The sequence below is a fragment of the Sinocyclocheilus rhinocerous genome, unplaced genomic scaffold (assembly GCF_001515625.1).
Source record: "Sinocyclocheilus rhinocerous isolate Xijiao unplaced genomic scaffold, SAMN03320098_v1.1 scaffold36, whole genome shotgun sequence".
NCBI classification, from domain to species: domain Eukaryota; kingdom Metazoa; phylum Chordata; class Actinopteri; order Cypriniformes; family Cyprinidae; genus Sinocyclocheilus; species Sinocyclocheilus rhinocerous.
The window spans coordinates 207,332-214,830 of NW_015664459.1; positions in this window are offsets into that span (position 1 = coordinate 207,332).

The window sequence follows — 7,499 nt, forward strand, 5'->3', positions numbered from 1 at the left end:
GTCCTGCCTCTGAAGGAACTCAGGCAGTCCAGCACTGACTGGGCACGCTCGTTGGTGAGTCGCGCCGTCATATTCACAGAGTCTAACTCCACCCCGAGAAAAGAGATTCTCTGCAAAGGGGAGAGCTTGCTCTGTTCCCAGTTGAACCGAAGCCCCAACTGGCTGAGGTGCTGGAGCACCAGGTCCCTGTGATCGCACAACTGTTCTCGTGACCGGGCCATAATGAGCCAGTCATCGATATAGTTGAGGATCCTGATGCCCACTTCCTGTAAAGGGGCAAGGGCGCCCTCCGCCCCATCTTCGTAAAGACGCGGGGGGACAGCCCGAAGCGGAGGACCCTGTACTGCCATTCCCGACCCTCGAACGCAAACCGTAGGAACGGCCTGTGTCGAGGGAGAATCGAGACATGAAAGTAAGCATCCTTCAGGTCGACCGCTGCAAACCAATCCTGGGGCTGGATGCATCTGATGATGCGCTTCTTCAACATCTTGAACGGAAGCTTGTGAAGGGCCCGATTCAAGACTCGCAGATCCAGGAGTGGCCGTAGGCCACCGCCCTTTTTGGGTAAGATGAAGTAAGGGCTGTAAAACCCCTGCTTCATCTCGGCTGGAGGGACCGGCTTGATTGCATCCTTTGCCAGGAAGACAGCAATCTCCTCGCGCAAGACAGGTGCGTCTCGGACTGCCCCCGAAGTCTTGAGAATGCCGCTGAACCTAGGAGGTCGCCTGGCAAACTGAATCGCATAGCCGAGTCGGATTGTGCGAATAAGCCAACGGGACGGGTTGGGCAGCGCAAGCCACGCCCCCAAACTCCATACGAGTGGCACCAAAGGGACAATCGACGCACCCACGGTGGTGCAGCGGAGGGGAGTCGAGCTGGACAGCCCAGAAGGCATCGCGTTCTGACTGATCACAGCAGAACTCCCCGTGTCCCCGGAGGGACTGGCCAGAGCTGCGTGGAGAGGCAACGCGTCTCCCAACCACAGCTTCTTGGCTGCTGGCAAAGGTGGGCCTCGAGGGCCAGAGTGAGGAAGCGGTGCGTCGCTCACTGTCAGTCCACGGGCCTGAGAACCCGGAGGAAAAGGAAATTGCTCTTTCTTTGAAAATGTGGGTACCGCGGAACAGAAACAAACAGAAACTGAAGATTCGCCACCCGGCCCTCCTCCGGGGGAAGGAGCCGTGCTGTCTCCGCCGTCTCCTGAGAAAGAGCAGCTCCCCACATCTCCGGGTTGCCCGTGTCAGGGCCGCTACATCGACTTCCTGGATGACTTAGTGGCCGGCTGGGACATGGGGGGGGCCGCACTCCTGCGAGAGGCTCGACGCGCTGGCCTTGATGTTGTTTCAGCACGGGGCGGAGCGGTTCTGGAGGACGCAGGAGGGCGCCCACGGTGACGAGCAGGCTGAGGCTTGGCCCGCGGCGGAGCAGTGGCTGGTGCCTCACGCCGGGGAAGGATGTGCTGGATGGCCTCGGTCTGCTTCTGTACTGCCGAGAACTGCTTGGCAAAGTCCTCGACAGTGTCGCCGAACAGCCCAGCCTGGGAGACAGGAGCGTCGAGAAAGCGTACTTTGTCGACACCTCTCATCTCTGCCAGGTTGAGCCAGAGATGCCGCTCTTGGACCACCATAGTGGACATCGCCTTCCCGTAGGGCGAAGTCAGTCGCCGAACGCAGCTCCTGCATCAACCTCGGGTCGGAATTACCCTCGTGCATTTGTTTGAGTGCCTTGGCCTGGTGAACTTGCAGCACTGTAAGCCTTGGTCGCGAGAGCAGCTGTCAGCTTACAGGTTTTGGACGGGAGACGCAGACGATTCCTCCAAGTGGAGGCATTTTGCGGGCACAGGTGCACCGCAACCACTCTCTCCACCTGGGGCATGTCAACATACCCCCTGGCCGCCATCGAAGGTAGTGAGGATGGAGAAGGGAGACGAGCGGCTTCTGGCCGTAAAAGGGGCCATCCACGACTTCGTCAGCTCCTCATGCACCTCCAGGTAAAAAGGACTGGGCGGTCTATTGACCTCCAGCCCGATACTCACGGCTGCCTGGGCAAGCATGGCCGTCAGCTCTGGGTCCGATTCGGCAGTGGCGACAACACCCGAGGGGGGCAGCCCCACCGAATCTTCATTCTCAGAGGACGATAGCCCATCCCCTGATGCTGCTATCAACATCTGATCTTCCGGGTGTGCACCGAGTGAAACGCTGGTAGCCGCAAGAGACGGGCCAACAGAATCACCCGGGAACCGAACGGAACTCTCGCTGCGTGAGGAATAAGAGGTCCGTGGGGCGGTACCCCGCGGAGAAGCTCTTATTGTAACCCTCAGATCTCCCAGAGCGCCAGCCAGCGGTCCTCTGCTCGAGCCAGAGAGACCGGGACGGGTGACGACAGAGGGTGCCCCTCCTTTTATCAAAGAGAGGTGAGATCGCAGCGAGGCCCTGCTCATACGCTCGCAATGAATGCATGAGTCATCCACGAACGCCGCTTCAGCATGTTGAGAAGCTCTTACTGTAACACTCAGATCTCCCAGAGTGCCAGCCGGCGGTCCTCTGCTCGAGCCAGAGAGACCGGGACGGGTGACGACAGAGGGTGCCCCTCCTTTTATCAAAGAGAGGCGAGATCGCAGCGCGGCCATGCTCATATGCTCGCAATGAATGCATGAGTCATCCATGAACGCCGCTTCAGTGTGTTGGATGCCCAGACACTGAAGACAACGATCGTGTCCGTCATCAGAAGACAGGTAACGACCGCAACCAAGAGGACACGGACAGAACGGCATCTTTAAAAAGACGCAAACTATCCATGTTTAGGAAACTGCTCTTTTAGATTGAAGTGCCCAGGGGAATCGCTGACAACAGGGACACCGCTGTTCGCACCGTAACGCCAACCCAGAACAGCTACCAGTCAAGAGAAGAAAGGCTTTGTGGAGAATAGCACTCTTCATCCACTCGGCTCCGAAGCAAAAATCTGAAGAATGGATGCACCTGTCTCCTATTTATACCTGTATGCACGGGGAGTGGCTCAGGTATACAAAATCCACTAGCCAAATTTCATTGGCATTTTCTCTTAAAGTCAGAGATGATTGGGGCTCCCAGGCGAACCCACATAATGTCGTCACGACATAACTCGTAGTGACCGACAGATAGGGAATAACAGATTAGTGAGACCAAAGACTGCCCGTTAGATTTACCCAAAATGAATTATATCTCATGTTTAACCACTATAGAGACATCAGAGCCAATGGTAAATTCCCGGATATAGTCCACAAGAGAAAATAATAGCTGACCCCGTTCAAAAGTTTACATCCCCTTGATTCTTAATACTGTGTTCTTACCTGCATTTTTTTTAGTGATGGTTGGTTATGAGTCCCTTGTTTGTCCTGAACTGTTAAACGGCCTGCTGTTCTTCAGAAAAATCCTTCAGGTCCCACATATTCTTTGGTTTTGCAGCATTTTTGTGTATTTGAACCCTTTCCAACAATGGCTGTATGATTTTGAGATCCATCTTTTCACACTGAAGACAACTGAGGTAGTATATGCAATGATTACAGAAGGTTCAAATGCTCACTGATGCTCCAGAAGGAAAAACCATGCATTAAAGGGTTAGTTCACCCAAAAATGAAAATTAGCCTGTGTTTTTCTCACCCTCGAGGCATCCTAGGTGTATATGACTTTCTTCTTTCAGACGAAGTTATATAAAAAATTGTCCTGGCTATTCCAAGCTCTATCATTGCAGTCAGCGGGTGTTGCAGTTGCAGTCCACAAGTCGTCAAATAAAGTGTGTGCATCCATAATAAAACATGCCTCACACGGCTCCAGGAGGTGAATCAACCTTTGAACAGAATGGAGATGTGTACATTTTTCTTATTTTGCCTAAATATCAAATTTTTTTTATTTAGTACTGCCTTTCAGAGGCTACAGAAGACAGTTACATTTTCCTCCTGGAGCATCAGTGAGCGTTTGAACCTTCTGTAATAACATGAATTTTGTATGATCCCTCTTATTTTGCTGAAATAATTAATATTTCATATACAGTATATATATATATATATATATATATATATATACTGAATTGTGTATCTTTATAATTCATTTGCAGTATAATCTGTTTTTTTTTTTTACTTTATACATTTTTTGTTTATTGCTTTACTGTATTTAAATGTTCAGTTATTTTGTTATAAGAAAAAAGTTATCAAACCTGTTATGCTGATTTATGACAACACTTTTTTGCAACTAAATTTAAGTACCGTGATAACACCGTATACCGTGATAAAAGCATTAGCAATTAATCGCAACATGAAAATCTGATACCGGCATATCCCTAGCAGGTAATGAATATGCTAAATGGCATATAAGGTCATCTAGAGATATTTAGCAACTCAAACTGCTTTAGCTACTTCACATGATTCCACACTACTTAGAAATCAAACTGTGCTTAAGCAATGATACGTTTCTCATAACACCAGAGAGTATTAAGCATATTGACATTAACCAAATGACTGCAACAGTATGTTTCCAATAACAATCAGAAGCTTGTTCAACAGCATATTTGCTAAAACAACGAGAATGTTCCCAAAGATAAACATAAAATCCTGGTAAACAGTAGGTTCCAAATAGTGACCAAATAGCTTTTAAAGCAACAGCAGTTTCCAACAAGCTATGGCCAATGAGATCAGAAGACTATAGCAACAGTGTGTACTGAGTAACTAAGCTTAGCAACAAGCGTGTTGCCAATACCTGATAACTTTAAGCATGATTATGAAAAAGAAACTTGGCTTAGCTTCATGAAGACATATTCGGATGAATGGAGAGTGAAGTAGGCTATATCCACATCTGTTGAGGATGCTTGATCTTCTTAATGATGTAGGCTACAACTCCATGCAGGGAGGGCCGATCTCGGCTGAATTGTTCTTAAGTCACTTCCAAATCAAGCCGCTTATACTGGTCGATGTGGCGAATCGTGTGTTCAAAACACGACCGGAATCTGAAGCGAAAACTGTATGGTCAACATCCTTTAAATCCGTTTGAAAGCTGTCCCGAGTGAGTGTTTGTGATGAACTAGAAGACTGTTAAGCGAGTAACGAATTAGCGTTTAGAAGCTGTCTTGAGCTGAACTAGAAGCGAGTGTCTGTGCGACAGAACTAAACTGACTCTGCGTTTGTCTGTGCGACAGACTAAAACTGTTTTAGTGCGTGTCTGTGCGACATAACTCAAAGCTGACTAAACGCATGTCTGTGCGACAGACTATAAGTGTGAATGTTGCAGTCATGTCGTGGTCTGCTTGAACTACGCTTGAGTTCCATTCGTCGCTCAAACTAGATATATACTGTGTATCAGAGTCAGCTGATGCGAGCTTGACCAATGTGACCTGCCAGAACTAACGCTACACTAGATATATATATATATATATGCATACTTACAGTATAGTAAACAGTACACAATTCAGTATATATATATATATATATATATATATATACTGAATTGTGTACTGTTTACTATACTGTAAGTATGCATATATATATATATATATCTAGTGTAGCGTTAGTTCTGGCAGGTCACATTGGTCAAGCTCGCATCAGCTGACTCTGATACACAGTATATATCTAGTTTGAGCGACGAATGGAACTCAAGCGTAGTTCAAGCAGACCACGACATGACTGCAACATTCACACTTATAGTCTGTCGCACAGACATGCGTTTAGTCAGCTTTGAGTTATGTCGCACAGACACGCACTAAAACAGTTTTAGTCTGTCGCACAGACAAACGCAGAGTCAGTTTAGTTCTGTCGCACAGACACTCGCTTCTAGTTCAGCTCAAGACAGCTTCTAAACGCTAATTCGTTACTCGCTTAACAGTCTTCTAGTTCATCACAAACACTCACTCGGGACAGCTTTCAAACGGATTTAAAGGATGTTGACCATACAGTTTTCGCTTCAGATTCCGGTCGTGTTTTGAACACACGATTCGCCACATCGACCAGTATAAGCGGCTTGATTTGGAAGTGACTTAAGAACAATTCAGCCGAGATCGGCCCTCCCTGCATGGAGTTGTAGCCTACATCATTAAGAAGATCAAGCATCCTCAACAGATGTGGATATAGCCTACTTCACTCTCCATTCATCCGAATATGTCTTCATGAAGCTAAGCCAAGTTTCTTTTTCATAATCATGCTTAAAGTTATCAGGTATTGGCAACACGCTTGTTGCTAAGCTTAGTTACTCAGTACACACTGTTGCTATAGTCTTCTGATCTCATTGGCCATAGCTTGTTGGAAACTGCTGTTGCTTTAAAAGCTATTTGGTCACTATTTGGAACCTACTGTTTACCAGGATTTTATGTTTATCTTTGGGAACATTCTCGTTGTTTTAGCAAATATGCTGTTGAACAAGCTTCTGATTGTTATTGGAAACATACTGTTGCAGTCATTTGGTTAATGTCAATATGCTTAATACTCTCTGGTGTTATGAGAAACGTATCATTGCTTAAGCACAGTTTGATTTCTAAGTAGTGTGGAATCATGTGAAGTAGCTAAAGCAGTTTGAGTTGCTAAATATCTCTAGATGACCTTATATGCCATTTAGCATATTCATTACCTGCTAGGGATATGCCGGTATCAGATTTTCATGTTGCGATTAATTGCTAATGCTTTTATCACGGTATACGGTGTTATCACGGTACTTAAATTTAGTTGCAAAAAAGTGTTGTCATAAATCAGCATAACAGGTTTGATAACTTTTTTCTTATAACAAAATAACTGAACATTTAAATACAGTAAAGCAATAAACAAAAAATGTATAAAGTAAAAAAAAAAAACAGATTATACTGCAAATGAATTATAAAGACCAATAGGTATCACTTTACAATAAAATCTCATTAGTTAACCTTAGTTAAGGCATTAATATTCACAATGACCAATAGCTACATTTGCTACAGAAGTTATTAATCTTTGTTAAAAGATTATATACGAAAATGTGATTCTTAGTTCATGTTAGCTCATTAAATAACACAGTTGCAACTTTTGATTTTAACAACGTGTTATTAAATATTGGGATTACCTAAAATTAATGAATGTTTAGAAGATTTTTTCATTGGCAGTTTGTTAAGTAATGAATTAACTAATGTCAACTAATGAAGCCCTAATCTAAAGCGTGACCAAGCAATAATGAATCAAAACACTTTAAAACAATATCTTGGGCATTTTGTAGTCCAGATTAAAAAGTAAAAACAAGTTTTAAAATAAATAGCCTATTAAGTCTAAATATTTAAGTATTTGGCACTGTGATGAACCACTGCGAATACACAAATCTGAATGCCAATTTTAAATAATTTAAACACCTTTCAGAAATGTAGCGCAGCTGCATTGTTTACGGGGTTTCCGGGGTAACGGCTGCATTTCTGCTGTTCAGCGCCATCTGCTGTCAGAGAGTGAATGTGCGCTTTCATCCAGAGAGGCTCCTTCACGTGTTCTGCCATGCGCTTCTCATCCGTGCTTGTTTACATCTGAGTGC